Raw genomic sequence first — 16,030 nt, 5'->3', positions numbered from 1 at the left:
CTTCTTTATCTAAACTGTCTTTCTAGAAGATAGCAATAATCACATGGTTTCAAATGTCATGCAGATGCTAATAATTTTCGTTTTATATCCATGAATGGATTCTTTTTTCCTGAGTTCCCAACTTCAATACTTCCTCAGTATGTGCACTTGTCTGTTTGATGAAGATCTCAAAGTTATGATAGTCAAAGGGGAACTGTCAGTGTCCCTCCACTACAGCTCTGCTCTCCCTCCTAACTTTCCCCATTTCCATAAATAGAACCACCATGCTCCCCATTGGTCAGGCCAAAGTTCCAGAATCCATCTCTTTTCTTGTGGCCACACATAACACCCAGGAAGTCCTTTGGCTCTGTCTCCAAAATAAATGCTGAGTGAGACTCCTTACTGTTTCCTCTGTCATAGCCTCAGTTCAAGCCACCAGCATCTGGCCTCATGTGCTGCAAAAGCTCTTAACTAGCTTCCCTGACCTCCTCAGAGTAGCCTAGGGAGTATAAATTATATAATATATTCTGCTGCTAAAGATTTTCTGATAAAAATTTTCATTACCCTTAGACTAACATCTAAGCTATTCACCATGGCCTGCAGCATAACCCCCTCCACACACCCCTTCCCCGTCAGGCTCCAACCATATTGGCTTTCATGCTGTTCCTTAAACTTGCTAAGTTGTTCCTGTCTTGGTCTTTGCTCTTACTGTTTTTCCTGTTTAGAATGCTCTTCTTGGGTATGGCTTCTTCTTGTCCAAGTCTCAGCCAGGCCAGCTGTGATCAAGGTTTGAGCAGTTTCTTCCCTCTATCCCCAGTTTACCTTTTATCACATTATTTTCCTCCTAGAACTTACCAGAATCTGAAATAATCAATGTAATTGTTTATGGGTTTTTTTTTGTTTGTTTGTTTTCTTTTTTTTTCTGTCTGTCCGTCCCCACTATGGACTCACTGAGGTCAATGACATTTTGTCACTCACCCTTGCATCTCAGTGCTTGGTAGAGTAAATAGTACTCCAAAGTATTTGTTGATACATTCACTACCTTGAGCCCAGTTTCCTTATCTGTAAAACAAAGGTGTTAGGACAGGTGGCCTCTGAACCTGTCCCACCTAGATAGCTTTAAATCTTATCAGCCTCTAGCCCTCTGATCAGTCCAGCTGACCTCCTTAATGTCCTGTAAATGGGCCATTTTTTCAGGTCTTCAGGGCTTACTTCTGTTCTCTCCTGAGTGTCCTTCCTTCTCTTCCATGCTAACCAGATTCTTTAAGGATTTTTCTTCTTTTTTTATCCCACTCAGAGAGGGATGTACTTGTTTTATGTATACAGGTCTTGCCTAAACTAGGTGGTTAGCTCCTAAGCATGAGGCTATGATTTATAGTTATAAGTCTTGAATCCCTATGGCAGCTATTATGGTACAAGCATATATGGCCTACTCAGTATATCCCTTACAACTCACTAAGGGCATGGTGTCTTTAAAAAACATTGCTTTCAGAACAATAAAAATGTTTGGAGAGTTTTGCTAATTTACATGGACAAAATAGATTTTTAAAAAGCAATCAACTGGGTGTGTCTTTATGAAGCCTGAACTTTACGGGAAAAAATCGGAAAAAAAAAAAGAAAGAAAAAGAAATTCAGACTCAGGATGACATGGTTTTTTTTGCAAACGTTTGTAAGCAGTCTTCCTAAAATAGTTTTTTATAAAAATATATTCATAGAACTGAAAAGAGAAATAGGTGGACATTGTTTTTATTATTAACTGGGGTTAAAGCTTGAGTTGGGGTTTTAATTTGGTTCGGTTTGTTCAGGTACTTGGAATTTAGAGAAGCTCTATGAAAATATCCCACCTACACTTTGTGGATATCCTCTTCCTGCTTGTCTTCAGAACAGCTTGGTTCTTTTAATAGCAATGGCTGAGTGGAGGGGAACCATTTGTAGTGGGTAAATTTAAGTACAGTATGTCCTCCTGTTCTAAGCAAAAGTCATGCTAACTGCTCAGGGATTGGTGCAAATATGTTTTCTTTTTTTTACTGTTGGTCAGATCCCTGAAAAGTCAGTGTTTTAGAAGGATGTTACTCATTCCTTACCCAAGTGGAAGAATTACTGGTCACCTTAAAAAAAATCAGGAGCTAGGGAGCACCTCATCTATTCTTGATTTATTGTCATCCTTTTAGAAGCTATTCTTAAAATGTCATGGGCTTGATCGGAAGGGCTAGTGTTGAGAACAATCACAGCCTTGTTTCTTCACGTAGTGTGTGATCCTCATGCTGTACGATCATGCTTCATTCAGTATACACAAATGGTAAATTCCTCTTAATCCAGAGTGGCTGGGACATCTGTGCCCAAAATGAAGAGTAACCGTATATTCCATTCATGGATTATCTGTTTTCAAATGATTCAATCAAATATACATACAGTATTTTTTTTTTTTTTTTATGTTTAACAACATTAAAGGCACATAGCAGCTCATGGTAATCATTGTGTACATCAATTATTTGTAAATAGTATTGCCATTCTAAAGAATGCCAGTGACTGGCTTAATTCTCAGTGTATCCTAGAATTTGCTGTTTTGCATGAACAGCTTTTTTCAAGACATCCATTTTTTTTTTGAAAAGTGGAAATGAGAAAAAAGTCTGCTTCTATAAATATCTTGTTTGGGGTAAAAAAAATATTTTTTTTCTTTTTTTCCCTAGTGAATAAATGCAAAGGATTTCCCAAAAGGATGGTGTAGTTTTGCATGGGAGAGCCGGGAGAGCACGTGTTGGGCACACAGCTGAGGACTGAAGGCAGGTGAATCTTGGTTCTGTGTTTCTGTGCTGTGGCCTCCTGCCATGGTCTGAGCTGCACGGTGTCTGTAAAGAAGCTGTGTAATGCTATAGGATTGGCATTACAAATTCTTTCTGTTAGGGGAATATTGCCAATATGGGTGGTGGAAAAGTTGTGCCTATAGCTGCTGGTGTGACCTTATTAGATCCTGTGGAGAATTAGTATCTACAGAGGTTAGGGTTGGGGAGACTGGAAATATAGAGAAATAGTGGATTAGAGGTACCTCCGTCAAAAAAGGCTAGGAACTATAGGAACAATATGTTGAAAGACATCAAATGGGAAATTTGTGAACTTCTGAATCTATTCACATAGTATGTTCCGTAAGGTGAAATTTGTATTTTTAGGATTTTATTTATCATGTAAAAATGCACATAGAACTACTTTTATAAAGCCTCTGTTTTGTTTTGTTATCTTTCTTGGAAGAAATAAGAACCCCAGTCCTGCATGAAATCTTACTTTAACCCTCAAAACTGGCCATAAAAGGGCTCACTTCAGTTGCAGGAAAAGGGTAAACATTTAATCCAAATCTATGTGTTTTGATAAATCACAGTATTTCCTTAGTTTTGGTGAGGTAGGGTGACTTGGGGTTTTTCCTTTCATTTTCAGGTAAAGATGTGAATGCTATTTAAATGTGTTTCACCAAGTAGTACTGTGATTGTCACTAATCATTTACTGAAAAGAAAAAAGCCAGCACCAATTTATATTTTAAAATAAAGTGAGTTTGAAAGGTTTCATGAAATCACCGTCCATTCTGATTAGGTTTTGCCGGTAGCTGCCTGCACTTGGGCTTTGTTTTGGTTGGTCATAACTGTTTAGGAAAGATTACGGCGTTTTGGAAGTGGTCCCACAGACTCATTGTTCCAGACATCGGACATCCTTATGTTATTCAGGTCCTACAGTACTTGGTCTAAAACAGATTAATTACTAAACTCTCTGTGAATAATTAACCATTTGACTTGTTCCCAAGTTATATACTCACTGGGTTAGAAATGATTTCCCAAACTACTGAAGATAGGGGAAGGTTATTCCTGGTTTCACAATGTCCCCATTGTTACCGACTTGTGTGTGTGTGTGTGTGTGTGTGAGAGAGAGAGAGAGACATCAGCTGATACCTACGCACTGGTCCAGCTACTCAGTCAAACCACTTCCTGGGGTTTTCTCGGGTAATGGCAGTGATTCAGAAGATACCACAGTAGTTTTAGAGGACTGTTCCCTGCGTGTTACTCTGGGCCTGAATGACTGGGAGCTGTCAAATTCAAAAGGAGCATTTTTGTTGCAGTACTATTAAATCTGCAGCTTACTTTTGCTCGAAGTTGCATTTCAGCTGAGTTTAAGGTTGCTTGTCTGTGAGCTTTCAACTATATATATATATATATATACACATATATATTTTATATGTGTACACATATATATTTCAACTATATATATATATATATACACATATATATTTCAACTATATATATATATATATATATATACACATATATATTTTAAATGTTTTATTCATTTTGAGAGAGAGAGAGAAAGAGAGGGAGAGAGACAGAGCACGAGTGGGGGAGGGGCAGAGAGAGAGGGAGACACAGAATCTGAAGCAGGCTCCAGGCTTTGAGCTGTCAGCACAAAGACCGACGTGGGGCTCGAACTCACAAACCTTGAGATCAGGACCTGAGCCGAAGTTGGATGCTTAACCAACTGAGCCACCCACGTGCCCCAACAATATATATTTTAAAACCACGCATTTCATAGTACTGGGCTACCAGCTTAATTTGCATTAATTAACCAATCCATGGCATGGTTGAGTTCCTATTATGTACAAAGTTCTGTGTTAGGCTTGGAGGGAGTCAGGCAAAGGTAAGTCATTTGTAGCTGCCTTCAAGGGGTGGTAGTATTGCAGAAATGGGAGATCAAAATTCAGGAGAGCAAACAGGGTGTTAATGCAAATGTATGCAATCATACTTTTATAACTACATGTTTCTATGATTTTAGCTTCCAAATCTATTCACATAGTATGTTTCCATAAGGTAAAATTCGTATTTTTAGGGTAGTATTTATCATATAAAATGCATAAAGAACCATATAAAGTTTTTGTTTTGTTTTATTACCTTTCTTAGAAGAAATAAGAATTTCAGAATTATTTTGGAATCACAACAGATGTGTTCTTCTTTGGCCCTTCAGAAACTCCAAAACCGCATTTTTGGCCATGGAGTCAATAATTTAAATTTGGGAATTTAAGATACTCGTTCTCTCCTTGGATATTCTGACACTTGACCTGCCTTTTTCCTTCTGATATTCGCACATCTTCTCCTTTCCTCGTGGCTGGACGATCCAAATATAACGAGATAGTGTATATGGAAGCACTCAATAAGCTGGAGAGTGTTGTGAATAAGCAGAAGTGTTGTGTGTCAGTATTATTATCCTTGTCACTATCGTTTTCATGCATTGACTGTTTGGTACTATCTCACCACACCTGCCAGTAATTCACTGCTACGATGGCAGAGATGATCTCATTGGAGAAGCTACTTTCTTCTTGAGTTTAAGAAAATTTGCTCCACCCGTGGGGCCTTGTCTTAGGCAGAGAGTTGGTTTCACTCGTCCTGCCGTCTGTGTCCTGATAGAGGCTGTCACGAAAAGGAGGTGATGGGGAGGTGTATGGGGGAAAAGATGCGGTGTATTTATGGTGACTGTGCGTTGTTTGGCTATCTGGACGTTGGAAGGCACCCTTTACAAAAACGGATATTTCGTCTTATAAATAACTTTATTGTTAAAGTGAGACGGTTCTTGGTCATGGTTAAGAGTGTGGGCTCTGGAATTGTCATGCTTCTTGTTCTGGTTCCCTTACTCCTAGCTGGGTGAAAACTGGGCACGTTTTTCTCTGCCTGCTTCAGTTTTGTTTTGTTTTGCTTTCTATATTGTAAAATAGGGGTAATTTAATTACGTGGCAGGGCTGTTGTGAAATTTAAAAGAAAAATGGATCTGAAGCCATTTGCACTCTTCTAGGTTCAAAGAGGAAATCAAATTCTACGTTGAAGGGATGGAATGTACCATCTTTCACTGTTTTAGGTTTCTGTGTGATGGGATTTGGGTGATTCTGAGGATACTTGTCTTGAGGGGAAGAGAAAGGGAGCAGCGGGAGGTGGTTGGAGAGGGCAGGAGAATGCATGCAGAAGAGGAGAGAAAGAGGGTGCTGTGCTGTGGTGACCCTTCAGACAAGCAAAGTCATGTGCTTTATGGGGCCGGGCAGTTTGCGGACTTCTTCTATATACGTTTATTTGATTTAATCTTCACAAAACCCCACTGTACAGATAGAGGAATTGTGCCTCGGAGACACTCAGTGACTGGCTCACGGTAAGCGGCCAGTGAGTGGTACAGTGAGGTCAGACAAGAAGACCTGAACTCAGGTGGCAACTTCCCTTCTTCCAATACTCTGGTCCTTCTCTGCTACATGAAAATGTTCATATTTATTGTTTTTTAATTTTTTAATGCTCATTTATTTTTGGGAGAGAGACAGAGCGTGAGCAGGGAGGGGCAGAGACAGAGGGAGACACAGAATCCGAAGCAGGCTCCAGGCTCCGAGCTATCAGCACAGAGCCCGACACGGGGCTCGAACTCACGAACTGTGAGATCATGACCTGAGCCGAGGTCGGATGCTCAACCAACTGAGCCTGCCTCAGGCGCCTCAAAAATGTTCGTATTTCTAGTCACCTTGGTGCTGAATCCCAAAGGAGCAGAGTCATGTGCTATTGCTGATATCCCGGGGGGTGTTGTGGGGACCCGGGGACTTCCTTCTGCGGAACTGAGGGCACTGACCTGCAACTGTTCAGGGCTGGCCCTGCCACCATGGCTGGGAGGTTTTAAGCGTCTTCTGGCCTCTGAGTGAAGATCGTGTTTCATCTCTCTGAAGGCCTGTTTCGGGTCAATGTTCCATGGGGGAAATCGTCAGTCTTTCCTTTCTCCTAGGAAGGAAGGTAATGAACACCTGTTCAGTGATTGAATACATAAGCTACAAGATTAGTAGTATGAATATACTTTTAACCAGGACTTTTTGGATTACTGTGTTGATGAACTTGAAGTTACTAAGTAAAGCTACTCACATATGTAATCCAAACCTTTGATTTAAGTAAGTCTTCTGATTGTGATTCCAGTGTACATTTTAAAATGCTGGTTGTCTTGTAATATAGTTGTGTGTGAGTTTTGTTTGGGGGGGGTCCTCAGATTAAGCGCAGCTTAAAAAGCTTGATTTTTTTTTTCCTTATTCTGGTTATCCTGTTTGTCATATTAAAAATCACATGATCTGAGAAAATTCAGTGTAGTGCTTCAGCATTTTAAAAATATTGAAAACAAATTTTATAATTGGAAGAATTGTTTCATGATATTAATGACTAAAGATAAATTAATTTTAGTATTATGTTTGAAGGCATGGTTTTTATGAAATCATTTTCTACTCTGAATAAGGAATTTGTATATTGTTGGTATATTTTTGGCAAATAAATACATTTGCACATTAAAATTTTGATTAGCCATAACACATTATTTATTTATTTATTTTTGTCTATGTGCACTTTATTTTTCAGAAGAAGAAGTAACAGTGACTTTTTTTTGAGGCAACATCTAGGCTAGGGTTGCTCAATGTTGGTACTGTTGACATTTGGGTCTGGACAGTTCTTTGTTGTGGGGGGTCTATTTTGTGCCTCGTAGTTTATTAAGTAGTGTTCCTGGCCGCTACCCGATAGGTACCAATACCTGTACCCAGTCGTAACAATCAAAAATGTCTCCGGACATTGCCAAATGTCCCTGAGGGAGCAAAATAATCCTGGGTTGTGAGCCACTGATCTAGGATTTTTGATACATATTCAAATCTTCTACATGACTGAAATCTGTATTATTCTATAATTTTGAATAGATGTTCAGAATCACGTCAAGAAGGAGAAAATACTATAGAGGAAATAAATTGTACTTATCAATTATGAAAAAATAAGATTTTTCAACAATATGGCTCGAAACATTTTCTGATTAGCAGTTACCATAATAGATCCAGTTAACCAGAATTCCAAACATTTGGTTGAACATTTCGTCTTCTTTTCTTTCAAAACAGATAGATCCCCCTGACTCTGAATTAATTTTCAACAATGACTTGATAGTGTTTTTTAAAAACTGCAAATAAGTGGAAATAATAGTATGCTTTGCCACGTATTAAATGCTCTCTCTGATGAGAACATTCTGTATGTTCCTTGCACACACTGAAAGGCCTAACTGCCTTTATAGAGCGGCCTCAATGAGGTCGGGTTTTAGAGGTATCTTTACGGTCTTTGTGGTAGATGCTTTAGTGTAAGGAGCCAGAGAGATACACGGGGTTATTAACTGCCATAGAGAAACAGACATTTCACTTGGCCCAGGAATTATTAAGTAACTTGCTTTCTAAAATGTGTTTTGCTAACGACAGAAGCTACTTTTATTCTGGGAACCATGGGCCGAAGCTTTAGCCAATCAGAGAAAGGAATTTACTGTATGGTAAAAGGAAGTATTTGTTCTGTTATTGTAGTACATGGCCTCTTGCCATCTTTGATAAAGGATTGAAGTGTTGTGCACCCAAAGTCTGCTACCCTCTTGACCCTTCATCAATCATCAGCTGGACTGTGAGGTTAAGTGAACTGTAGCTCAGTCGGGTAACTATTGTTTAAGCGCCGTGTCACTCTTAAAAACGGAAATTTCTGACACAGCAGTCTCGCAGTGTGATGTCTTTCTAGTTTTAAGATTATAGACATATGTTTCCTTTCTGTTGCTAATCTGTGCCAGATTAGCAGTATAAGACGATAATATACAAGGCTTGAAGTTGGGTTATTCAGATGGGTGACTCTGAGACTGTTGGGAATTTCTTTTTATTTTTAAAAATAAGAACGTATACAAAAATAAGTGACCTGTTCTAGCACAACATTTCAAGAATTTCACATGGGATCCTATTGGAATTTTTATGATCTAAAACACACTAGGCTACTTTCCAACTCCTGCATGCTACTCCTTCAGGGTTAATGTTTTAATTATTGGAAGCAGGTACCGGTCCACATGTTTTCTAAATAACTGATGGCACATGCACATTCTGTCATCACACTTTTTTTGCCCCCTGATTACTTCGGGAAAACTTTATAAGAGCTATGTCCAGTATTCGATGCTTTATGTCATCTAATCTCTGTACCAGTGCCATGTTCTTAAACAAGTAGAGTAATGTATCAGCCGCAGCTGTTGCTGACCAAAGCCGTCCCAGAAGTGGGTGGGGGAAGAATCAGGATGGTGTATTCAGGTTCTGTGTATCAAAGCGTATCTGTTGCAGTCAATCTGTGACGATAACAACTGGCTTGTAGAAGGCACTTCAAGCCAGATATTTGTTTTATCTTTGACCAAATGTACGGTAGATTGGATGCCATAGTGATAAATACCACTGGTAGCTAATAAAAATTGGTTGAATATGTACAAGTGCCTGACTTGTATAATAAATACTCATTAATGGGTACTTTTGCTGTAGCCTTTCTGTAAAGTTATACACATCAAACGTGATGACAGCGTGCAAAGTTTTAAAAAAGACAAATGAAAATACATAATAGCAAAAGAGTAAAATGTGTTTTCTTTCTGATGTAAGCAGGCAGTGATGCTTTCTAATTAAGTGTATTTTGGTTAAAATAAATATTTACACCAAAACATATATCCAGCTGCTTGTTAGAGGAAAAAACACCACATTTACCAGAGCTGGTTAGAAATACAGAATCAGTATATCCCTAAGATTTCTCATAACCCACTGGATCTCCTCATTTGCCATCTTCCATATATATGCCTCTAGTCTCCAGTTTACTGTGGGGCCAGGGAAGAGAACTAAAAATCCCCATCAAAAAATTGTAGGGGCACCTGGGAAGCTCAGTTGGTCAAGTGTCCGACTCTTGGTTTTGGTTCCGGTCATGATCTCATGGGTTCGTGAGTTTGAGCCTTGCATTGGGCTCTGTCCTGACAGCCCAGAGTCTGGTTGGGATTTTCTCTCTCTCTGTCCCTCCTCTGCTCTCTCTCTCTCTCTCTCTCTCTCAAAATAAACAAACAGACATAAAAATTGTAGCTCAATTTTTGTCTTCTCTTTCACTTTTTTAAATAAAGACGGTTCAAAGGAATGAGAATCTATTTTTAGCAGTTAGAAAGAGATAACTGGCCATTTGGGCTGAGTCTCCTTGCATTTTTAACCCTCTTGGGGTAAAATGAAATCTGATTTAGTTCAATCAATTAAAGGAGAAACTTACCTTAAAGATAAAAAGAAAGTCCTTTGCACAACTTTACATATTAGTCCTCTCAGTAGTTCTCCTTAATATCATTAACATAAAAATACATACTGATTTTGGAATTGCCCACATGTTTTTTAAGTTAACTGATGGCATGTCCAAATTCATGACTGCCAGTGCCTCGCAGAAACAAGCTTCCAGACAAAATACTTGTGTTCTAGAAACTTAAAATTAAAGATAGGCACTTTGATATGGATACATATACATAGGGCAAAAACATAAAACAAGCTGTTACCTAACTCCAAAAGAAAGCTTTACTGCAGAGGTGAAATTTCAGGAACTGTTTATTACTAGAAATATCTATGTGGCTGGGGGTTGGGAAAAAAGAAATGTGTTCCAGTGGTTATGCTCAGTGATATATTAATAGCTAACATTTACTGAGTACTTGTTATGTGCCAGACAGGCATGCTCTATGTGTGTTAACTTACTTTGCTTTCCAACAAGTGTTTGAGGCAGTTACGGTTATTATCTCCATTTTCTAGATGAGAAAACTGAGGCACAAGGAAAATAAATAATGTGCTTGATTAGAGGTAGTAAGAGGCAGAAGGATGCCTCTTCAGCAGTTCACCATCCCGTCGATCTAATTTGATTTCCAGTCCAGTCCTGCCAAGGGCAGATTTTCTGCACTTTTAAACTGAAGAAATTGAAGTTCAGAGAGGTCAACTTAGTTAAAGCCACAGGTGACCAATGGCAGAGGAAGGATTTGAACTAAGGTCTGACCCTCTCAGAAGTCTGTGCTTTTTCACTGCAAGAGGAAGCCTCCTGGGGGAGGCTCAGAGAGGCAAAGCTGACAAAGAACAAAATACGGCAGTTCTAGCTCCTTCCCTGTAAAGACAGTTGAGGTTATAAAGAAGTCTATCAGTTGTTCCCAATTCGTTGTGAGGTAGCAGTTTCAGTTGTTCACTGAAGCATGTGAAACCCCTTCTGGTTCAAATCTGTCTTGCAGAAGCCGTCTGTCTCTGTCATCGTCCTGGGTTGTGCTTCATTTCGTTTGGTGTGCCCCTTTTCAATGTACTGGGCTGTTACTCCTGTTTATAAATCTTTTAAGTGTGCGCATTAAAGAAGTAATTATATTGTCATCATAATTTATAGTATGCCTGAAGTCAGTCACCTAATTAAACTACAAAAGGAGAGAGGTGATAGGTTCCTGTGCATTTATTAAGTATTACTGTATGCATTATGCAAGGGTTTTGAACCAAGTAACAGAGAAAACTAAAGGGGAACACCAGTCTTTAAAAGTTTTCCCATTTCTGCTCTTCTCAATTGAGTAAGTTGAGACCCTCACTAGTTAGTAGCATAACCCCAATATCTTTTTGGTTAATTATTAATGAAATTATGATTTTTGTGTCTTTCATTCAGCATTTTCTTATAATGTTCGTGACAGCATTAATGCACGCCACCCCACATCCCAACTGAATAAACAGTTAGAAGTATAGTAGAAAAAAACATTTGAATTCATGGGTATAGCAGTCCAAACTCTATCTTGCGTTACAAGAATGGCAGCGTGTTAGACACCCAGTGTCGTTCAGAGGAGATTTGGTTTCCCCAGAGCAATAGTGACTGGCAATATACTTATTTTCTTATTAGAGAATAAAAAACTACAACAATGAAAACAAAAACCAAATAGACTGTAATAAAACTCTTGCTAGAGGAAACGACTTTTGAAGAGTATATTTTTTAATTTTAAGCTCCAGCACATGTATATATATTGATTTATTGTAGGAGGTGAGAATCGATCACTTAACGTAGATATTTCAGCCTCTTGGGAGGTAATTGCAGTTTGTAACGGAATGGGCTGAATTTGTTCTTTTGGAGTTTGGGCCTTTGAGGGAAGGAGAATACTGAGGGCCATAATCAAAGTATCATCCAGGCAAGTGACAGTGAATTTTCCCCTCCTTGGGAAGGGGAGGGGGGATTGAACTAAAATTCCAAAGAAGACAATCTTTTTTTTTTTTTTTAATAAACTACAATAGAGAGCAGAATAAAAGCATTTAACTGAGATATGCACTAGAAATGTGTATACCTAGAAGTTACCGGGTGCTCAAAAAATTATTGAATGAACAGGTGTCACTCACGTGGAAGATTCCAGTTTCTTTATTCTTCTATGTGCATATAGGGTACCCACAACTTATAAACAGTTTTATTGGATAAGATTTATTTTTCTGTGCTAAGTCACAAAAACTGAGTTGACCTGTAAAGCGCTTGCAGTATTAGTAATAGGTAAGGAGTTACATACCTGGGTGTGTTTCTCTGCAAAAATGCATTCTAAGTGACCAGCTGTGATATTGGAGAACACGACTCTTTCTGCTATTGTGGAGCAGTGTCTCTCCCACTCCTGATTGTTTTGGCTACTCCTAGAGTTCTTGGTTGAAGGGATCTGGGGAGGCTCCTGCTGACATTCCTGTAGGCTGGAGAGTCGGGGAGAGAGCCAGTGAAGATGGTTCTAATTCAAGGCTACAGAACAAGGGGAGAGGCCGGCAAAAGAGTGAAATCCTCAACATAGGTAGCAGAGAGAAAAGAAAAGGATCCCCCTACGATCCTCTTTCTGTTTTGACTGCTTACGGGGTGGTCTTTCCAATGAAAGAGGCAAAGGTAAATCACACATGCTTAATCTGAAAACTGCTCACACATATATATCCTTTTAATATAATCTTTGTTTATAGCAGTATAAACATCGTTCCATCCTGGAACAAAAGCTACAGAAAATAATAAGGATGAGATTTAAATAAAGGTTTTGCTCATAAATGTGTTTTAGGGACATGTGGACTATAAATATTCCTTGAATCAGTTCTCAGTGGAATGTGAGCTTTTCCGTAGAAGGAAATACATCTTATTTCTTATAAGATCCTAGCACCTGCCCCCAAGTTACAAAGAGTAGACCCTGAAAATGTGTACTAGGTAAAAAGCATGGTTAGAAGAAGGTAGATATGAAGTATTGTGAAAATCTTGATTTGATACTTTTGATTTACTTTAAATCTGGCATGACATTTACCACTGAATTTGACCCCTTTGGGGAAGGACTTTCCAAATTTATTTATTTTTTCCTGAAAACTCCATTAAATCTGTAGAAAGATTCATAAGTTGATATTTGCCATGCACTGTCTTTAAAAATATTTTGTCATATTATATCTGGTATGCTTTTTAATTCTTCAGAAAGCAGTGTTTTAGAAATAATTTTATGCAAAGTAACTATTAATAGCCATTGCTTCTTTAGAAGTTAATTCATAATTTCCAAAAAGATTTGAGGTTTGAAAACAAAAACAGTGTGTATGTTAATGTCAGGAACATTGACAAAGCTGAGAAAAGTTTTGGCTTGTGTTTAGGATTTATATTAAACTCCAAACTACTATAATTAGGAGTTCCTTTATGCATATAGTTTTGATATTTGAGGTTTCAAATTAAATTTTGTGGTGTATTATGTTTGGAGCTGTGGGCAGAGCATTTATAAGAAATATATAACCAAACCTGTTTTTTGCCATTTTTATACATTTCATTTGCTACAACAGCAAACCCATTACACAATATATATGTATTTTAACTGTTGAAAGTAGTGAAATTGTTTCAGGAAGAACTGACACTTGTCTTTCACATCTGGAACCTAGTACAATAAATTTGCTTCATTCTTCCTTGTAATTATATTAGCTAAACCCATGTTTCATTTATGAGTGTTTCTTGTCTGCTATGGAGATTTATATAGTGGGGAAAGAGAATTAGGGCAGAGAAAAGATTCATATATAAAATATTGATAACAGAATCTTAGAGATGGCCAAGCTGATGTGCCCCCTTAACTTTATAAACCTATAATTTCCTGAAAAGGTTTTTTCAAGTAACATAATAAAAATCTAAATGCTGTTTTATTGTTGTCGGTTGTGGTTTTAATCATTACAGAAATCAATAGCTCTCAAGCTCTTTTCCCCATCTTCCTGCAGCTGCCCCGAGTACCCATCTGCTACTATAGGTGGACCAAATTCTAAATTCTAGTAAGACTGCCACACTGTCTGGTTTACTTACTTACCACATCTTTCTTAGGAGTCCACTTGGAAATGGAATCCTTTTCTTTTCTTTTCTTTTTTTTTTTAATTTTTTTTTGAATGTTTATTTTTGAGGGAGAGAGACAGAGCATGAGCAGGGAAGGAGCAGAGAGAGAGGGAGACACAGAATCTGAAGCAGACTCCAGGCTCCGAGCTGTCAGCACAGAGCCCATTGTGGGGCTTGAACTCACGAACCGTGAGGTCATGACCTGAGCTGAAGTTGGACGCTTAACTGACTGAGCCACCCAGGCGCCCCAGAATCCTTTTCTAAAAAGAAGTTCCATACACTGAATTTTGTCTATTTATAATTTGAGAGTATGGAGCTGGCGACTTAGAACTTAAGACAACATTAACATTGTTCAGAGGGAGAGAGATAATTTCAAGGGCGTTTATTAATGACTTGGAAAGAAAGTCAAAAGAGATCTATGTTGCAGAATGCTATTTTCCTGCATCAGCCTGATTGCAAAATATATATGTCTTTTATAAATTTGTGTTATTTGTATGACGCTAATCTGTCTTATCCAAGGACACCTATAAGAAACAGAATTATTTTGTTTGGCATGTGATGTTGCTCGTAGTTCATCAAATGTTATCGCATTAGATCTTTGATTTATGGACACATGGCATTTAATTTTTTTCATATATAGAAGCTGTGGTTTCTTCGTCTCAAGCCTATCATACATGTATATGCTTGAGCTCATCATTATTAGTACATTGCTTTTTATAGATCCATCGTGTTGAGTATTAATATTGGGGAAGGCCATTGTAATTGATCTGTCCATGAGTAGGGAAAGATTTTGCTCCCTAGTAACAAAATATATGACAATGATTATGTTTATTTCCAAACATACAGAAGCAAAGAGGCTTTGTTTTTCTGATCAACATTTTCCTATGTGAATGCACTTAAGCATCTGAATATGCTGTTTTATTGCCTTCATGTGTCACTGTTGTTATGTGGCTGGCTGTGTTTTACAGTCATCTGATGTGTGCATGTACTAAGTAGATTTTTAATTTCCTTGAAAATTGATCCAAGTCTTCTGTGAAATGGTGGTTGACTTAACTTCTGTTTCTCTTTTATTTTTTTCACAGTTAAATGAAGCACATAGGAATCAAAGAGGATTTGCCTTATCTTAAAAAGTCTGTTTATTACTTAGCCAAGTTGCAAAATTTGTTGGGAATAAGGCCTACTCCCAAGGCTAGTAGTATAGTAATGGATACCTTGTGGAACTTTATAATATAAGGGTGCATATAAGTAATTTTTAAAAATCTTGAAACAGATGATAAGTACTATAAATTTATTTCTGCTCATTTAAGTTCTTATCTTCTTGGTTCTTCTTAACATCGTAGGAATCACGTAAAGTCAGCGCACGTACATTTAAGTATAATTGTGGCTTAGCATTTTTCTTACCCCTTTTATAGTTCAGGAAAAATTTAGAAGGTCTGAAGGGATAGAGGAAATGAATTTCTGCCTTTCTTTTATAAGGAGAATTTATGTGAGGAAAAATATTTGCATTTTCCCTATTGTGAAGTTTAACCAAAGTGAAGATTTGACTTTGGTTAGAATCCTTCCCTGTCAGTGACTTTCAAAGGATATTACCTCAACTTCTTGCCTAGCAGGATAGCAATAAACATTTTGTTTTCAACTTCCTTTAATTTTTTTTTTCCTCTGGTCCTTGTTTTGACAAGTTTACGTGGCTCAATTCTTATTGCCTTGCCTGTGAGCTGATGCTGTTGGCTGAGGAAATACCTCGGACTTTTCTATTAGTGACCAAAAGTGAAAGTGTAGGTAAAAGAAAAAATTAGAGACAGAAATCTGTGTTTTACTCCTTTTTATATTTCTACAATGTCTACACGGACCCTAGCCCCAAACTAGGCAACCGCAGG

The 16,030-nt window shown here is 38.0% G+C and overlaps 1 protein-coding gene across 6 annotated transcripts in view; it reads left to right on the top strand.

Annotated features, from left to right (window-relative positions):
• The window catches only part of HIVEP2 (HIVEP zinc finger 2), a 204,961-nt gene that overhangs the window by 75,568 nt on the left and 113,363 nt on the right, over window positions 1–16,030 (top strand). The window contains exon 2 of one of the 6 annotated variants that reach the window (XM_060616808.3): window positions 2,670–2,766. The exons of the other annotated variants lie outside the window; for them this stretch is intronic. The gene's annotated coding sequence lies outside the window, so the exon portion shown is untranslated. The remainder of the gene's footprint in view (window positions 1–2,669; window positions 2,767–16,030) is intronic. 6 annotated transcript variants of the gene reach the window in all.

This window comes from Panthera onca, chromosome B2 (genome assembly GCF_046562875.1).
Source record: "Panthera onca isolate mPanOnc1 chromosome B2, mPanOnc1 haplotype 2, whole genome shotgun sequence".
Lineage (NCBI taxonomy): Eukaryota > Metazoa > Chordata > Mammalia > Carnivora > Felidae > Panthera > Panthera onca.
Note: the sequence above shows the minus strand (reverse complement) of the source record. Positions and strands in the feature narration are given on the sequence as shown.